Consider the following 6059-nt stretch of genomic DNA (forward strand, 5'->3'; position numbering starts at 1 on the left):
GTGCGATTCCGATTAATAAAATATAATCAGACCCTCATACCAGCTGGTACACAGTCTCCAGTGTTTTAATTGACAGAGTAGTGGCAAAGTGCTCTACATGAGATCTGTTACTGATTTAATGAACAACAGATGGAGATGATCCGTGATCTGAACGGATTATATCTTGACTTCTAAACTTAATATCAGCCTCACAACATGTGTTATGTACAGAATAAGTCTTTAAATCAGACAAATAGCACTTAAAATCGCTCCGATTCAAAAACAATAAAAGTTATATAAAAGTTCATGTTGTAAACCAATCAGGTGTTAATCACCTGGGAAGCGGCGTTTCCCAGCATGCTCTGGGTCCGCTGGGCGCTGGCTCTTGCAGTCGGTGAAAAGCAACTGCGCCGCCTGGTCTCAGAACTGCGGCCGCCTGCTCTCGTGAGATTTCCGTTGCCCACGTGTGCATGACGTCAGAGCAAGTCGGGATCAAGTCGGACACAAATTACCGGCATGCAAGGGCGCGATCGCGGTGATCGATCTGCGCAGACTGGCTATCTCCAACGAGCCTACTGTCATCCAAAGGAATCATAAAGGACAGCAACCTGTTCCAGAGGACACTAAAGAATGACGGAGCAGCAGGAAACAGAGCAGCTCAAATAGCAAACAGCTGATTTATTCATCTGACTCGTAGGATAACGCCAATGATTGACTTGTTTTAAATGTCTGGGAATGGAACAGCTCCATGGTAACTACCTGAAATAAACAAGGCCACATGCTGATTATTGGGGACTTGATTGATGGATTTATTTCCTGTTGTGTCTCTGTTAAACTCCTAATTTAAAGGTAAAGTCAGCGTCCACTAAAGGTTGTGCTGTTGCTGCTGACAGACTCAGATATTATTCTAAGTGTGTGACAAATTTATGGGATGGATCCCTACAGAGATAGACCTTTAGTTAAAGAGGAACATCCTTTGAGTTTGGATCCTTTAGTTTCCAACCAGTGGTGATTGTAGGAACAGTGGAAAGATGAACCAAGATGGCTTGTCATATTTTGTTTTTTCTATGACTATAGTTGTGTTTGTTATTAACAGAAATCAAACTGTCAACATTTCTATTCATCATAAAGTTCCAACGTTAAGATCTTTGCCGCCAGTTCAAAATGGAACTGAACACGGAGGTGGATTCCTCCCTAACGGCCGCTCTGCTCTGCTCCGTGCCCCCGCTGTCCGGTAATAGTTAAAGCAGATAAAAACCTAAAGAACACTCAAAAGCTTCAAGATAAAACTTACTTAAGAATAGGGTGACCACCTGCTAATAAGCCCAAGGGGGGACAAGTGGTATGTTTCTGAGGGACAATGTGGGACACTGCCTGGCGCAGCGGTGCCTACCCCCCCCCCCCTCCCCCACGAGCAGACTCACTAATACTGGTTTACCCATTTCTAGCACATACCACCTTACATGGTATATTAATAATGCCCTATGCCCCTGAACATGTGTAACTGCTGATGTAAGCTCATGAATAGGCCAACCAATGTGTATTTTCTAAATAAAGATTAATATTTTGAACATTCATACAATTATAATATAATTGACAGATGCACTTCCACTTACGATTTACTTTAGCTATTTAATTTATATTCCTTACAATTTATTCACTTTAAATACATAATATAAAATTATAGGACTAACAGGAATTGTAGTTGCTCAACACCACAGGAACAGTTTAAACAAAAGAGTCTTCCCAGTCTTCCTTGTACCCACCTTCTCTTTTTAACTGATGGTGGGGGGGCCTCAGACTGCTCAGACTCGGGCTCTTTCTCCATTTTTTGAATTGGAAAGCGCGTTCCTAAAAGTCCCTTCCCAGTGTCTGGTATGCACGTGCGTGCGCTGTCATGACAACGAATCGGAGGGATTTTAACTATTTGGCTGATTTACAGTCATATTCTGTACATTCTGGCTGATAGTGACGTTTAGAAGTCAGAGAGACTAAATCCGTTCAGATCACAGATCATCTCCAGTCTGTTGTTAATTAAAATCAGCATCAGATCTCATGTAGAACATTCTGAGAGCTACAATTAAAACTAGAGACTGTTCCAGCTGATATGTGGGTCTGATTATATTTTATTAAATCGGAATCGCACCACAGTGTTTTTGTCACCTCCTCTTCTGAAATTGGCTGGAAACTGTCCGACTTTACTTCAGCTTTTTGTCCCCCCCCCTACCGGCTGCTGCCGCCGGCTCTCGTCTACTTTACAGGCGCAGTTCATCCCGAACGAGTTGTTCGTTTGGCTGCCTCGGGCTCCAAGATAGAGCGACCAACTTTTTTTTTGAGCAAGCATTGATTATGCGTGACACGGTCTCAATTTGCGGGACGTATGAATTGGGCTTCAAACGCTGTGCGCGCACGCGTTAGCGGGACGGGTGGTCACCCTAGCCTGGACGCGGAGGGGTGTGTGTCTTCTCTCTGCTCTGACTGCAGGCTGTGCCTGCTGCGCGAGGCTACTGCTAACTGTGAGTGCTTTTGGACGGGAGAGGGGCTCACGGCAGCTCCCGTGGTTGAGCAGTCTTTTCACCTCCCATCCTGTAGTCTACTCGCGCCCCCCAGGAGAGAGGGGGGCGCGCCCACCGGTTGAGAACCACTGGATTAAAATAACTTAATGATCCTCAGTGGGGAAATTACAATTTACACTCAGTTACTAATCACTCACAGGGCTGAAATACACACACAAACTGCAGTAATGACATTTGACCCCAACGTGATTTGAACACGCAACCTTCTGATCTGGAGTCAGACGCGCTACCATTGCGCCACGAGGTCTGCTGATTAATGCATGTACACATCAACTTTCGTTTTGATTAATGCATATCTGTTCTTTTTAAGGCATATACACATATGCATATATGCCTATACGTTATATGCCTCTACGTTCTTTTTGAGTAATACATACACATAATCTTTCTTTTTGATTAATATAATTTAATCTATAATATTTATTGATCCCCAGTGGGGAAATTACAATTTACACTCTGTGTACACTTTTTCAGTAATCCCACACAGGCCTGAAATACACACACACACACACACACTCAGGATCTATTCAAGCACAAATGGAGAGATGTGAGAGTGAGTGGGCTACCAGCTGGACCAGCGCCTTGAGCGGTTGGGGGGGTACCTGGCAGTTCCCAGGATGTGAAGTGGCATCCAACCACTCTGTAATTTGGTCCGCATGGGGACTTGAACTGGCGACCCTCCGGTTCCCAACGCAGCTGATTGTAACGGCAAATGTCAGGAAATATGGAGAGGTGCATTAAGACATCTTTTTAAAGCAGATGGACTTTTCCTTAAAGGAGAATTCCAGTCAATTTCAACACGTAGCTCTGTAGTTTGTACATTAGGAGGTCTGTCAGTGGAGAGAGAAATGAAACCAATCGGTGGTGTCTACCCCGTGTTATCCTCCTGCTAGAGTTAGCACCCAACAGCCTTAAACAGGGACAGTTAGTTTAAACCTGTTTTTAGCCTCTAAACAACCAATCAACCTCACTGAATACCAAACTGATTTTCACAAGTTCTTTTGCTGCAAAGGTCATACATGTAGCTATGATACAGGACACATGGTTAGGCGTATTTTAATATTCATAGTGGGTAGTAATAGAATATTCTGATATGATATAAAGTCACAGACGTCCGAGATCAAAACTGGGAACATAATCCCTGAAAATGGAGAAACACGGGGACATTTCCAGTTTGACTATCAATCTGATGAAAAACCTAATGTTGTGTCTTTAAAAACAGAACAGGGACAGAGGTAGTTTTTTATGTGATGGAGGCTATGATTGGTATTATGTAAATCACACACTATAAATATGGTAGAGAAGCAGAAACAGATAGTGGCAGTGAAGTCAGATATTTTAATTTAAATTATAGAAACAAAATGATTATATTATTAGAGTCTACTTGAAGCTTTTTTATTTGTCTCTCTCTCTCACTCATACACACACACACACACACACACACACACAGACACACACTTTGCTACCACGTGTTCTGCATCCATCTCCTCCCAGCCCTTGACATTTAGCAGCCCCACTCCCAACACACACACACACACACACACACACACACACACTCACACACACACTAGGGCGGCACGATATTGACAAAATGTGATATTGCAATATTGATTATGAAAACTGCAATATCGATATGTTTTCTGATATTTTTACACGTGTAAAATTACAAAATAGATTCATAACAAATTAAACTATTTCTCTTACAACAAAAGGGTTATTTAAACGGACATATCGGAGTGGTCCAACACCCTGAGCGGTTTGGGGGTTCAGTGCCTTGCTTCAGAGCACTTGCCCAGGAGGTGAAGTGGCATCTCTCCAGCCACCAACCCACACTTTGGTCCACATGGGGATTTAAACCAGCAACCCTCTGGTTCCCAACCGAATGATCTACTGCCCCCCCCTAAACATTTGATCCCAACGTAATTTGAACACACAACTTTCTGATCTGGAGTCAGACACGCTACCGTTGTGCCACGAGGTCTACTGATCAATAAATATACACATCAACTTCCTTTTAGATTAATGCATATACACATCAACTTTCTTTTTAATTAATGTATATACACATCAACTTTTGTTTTGATAAATTTATAAACATCAACTTTTGTTTTGATAAATTTATAAACATCAACTTTTGTTTTGATAAATGCATATACACTAGGGATGAGCGAGTACAGCATTATCTGTATCTGTATCTGTTTACCACATGAATTATCTGTATCCGGATCCGTACTCGGACTGGGCGGGGCCTAAACCGGAAGTGGTCAGATTTAACCCGGAAGTGGGTCGGGTTCTCTTGAAATGTGCGGGGCTTTAACCGGTATGTTATTTAAGCATGCAATTGATATGAGTTGATCAGAAACTGTTATATTTATTGCTGATTTGAAAACTATTTACATGACAGCATCGAGCTTCAGATCAATGGTGTTGTCATGGTAACAAACAAACTATATACAGAACGTTTTGCAACAATTAATACAACACATGCGGTTGCAATTATGAAGTAAAATGTAATGAACAAGAGTTTTCATACTCAATATAACTTTCTTTTTTTAACTTTTTATTTTTTTATGATCAGTGTGATTTTTTTTTGTTTTTGGTTCTTTTTTCTTTTTTTTTATTTCCACACCAGGTATGTGTGAAATGTGTGTGTGTGTGTGTGAGCTGACAGTTAAAAAAAAAAAATCTCCGATGGCAGAGACGCAACTGGAGTTGCATTTAAAACAAGCAGCATGTCTGAAACCCACGTTCACCAGAAATCTACTGGTTACTATGTAAGGACTACAAACCCCACGTTCACCAGAAATCTACTGGTTACTATGTAAGGACTACAAACCCCACGTTCAACAGAAATCTACTGGTTACTATGTAAGGACTACAAACCGAAGTTAAAAACAAACCTGAAGCTGAAGAAACCCTAAACGTTAACGGAACAGATCCGCAGACCGAATTGACTGACGGAGCAGGAGAGAGAGAGAGAGAGAGAGAGAGAGAGAGAGAGAGAGCGGCCGAGGGAGCGCATTTCTCCTTGTTCTGTGTGTGTGTGTGATTGATCCGAGCGGGTTTGTAGGCGGGGGGGGGGGGGGGGGTGCTGTGATTATCACAGAACGCTGCGCGGCCAGTTGAGGAGTTTTATTCAATCCGAGCACGGATATTGACTCATATTACTCGGATAATACTTGTACTCGGCAGAAGTGCTTTATCCGTACCGGATTCTCGTTTCAGCCGGGTACTCGGATCATCCCTAGTATATACCTTCACAAAAGTGCTTGTTTTGCCACTGAGAGGCTCTGATTATTATTCTAAATTTTTGACAACTTTATGGAAAGGATTTTAAGTAGGTTGACCTTTCTGTTGAAGAGTAAGATTCTTTTTTAAACATAAAAAATCCACGTAATTAAAATTGCTAAATCCATCAGACTCCATGTAAATAAACAGTAATTTTAGCATCGTTAAACACGCACTTCATTCAAAGTCGAAAGAAACTAAATAAAACTATGAAAA

The 6059-nt window shown here is 41.9% G+C and overlaps 1 non-coding gene across 1 annotated transcript; it reads right to left on the bottom strand.

The window, feature by feature from the left end:
* Nucleotides 1-2730: 2730 nt before the first annotated feature.
* Nucleotides 2731-2802, bottom strand: trnaw-cca (transfer RNA tryptophan (anticodon CCA)). Its single transcript has one exon. It is a non-coding gene; the product is annotated as a tRNA-Trp (tRNA).
* Between the last annotated feature and the right edge of the window lie 3257 nt (nucleotides 2803-6059).

This window comes from Etheostoma spectabile, unplaced genomic scaffold, assembly GCF_008692095.1.
Source record: "Etheostoma spectabile isolate EspeVRDwgs_2016 unplaced genomic scaffold, UIUC_Espe_1.0 scaffold00018404, whole genome shotgun sequence".
Lineage (NCBI taxonomy): Eukaryota > Metazoa > Chordata > Actinopteri > Perciformes > Percidae > Etheostoma > Etheostoma spectabile.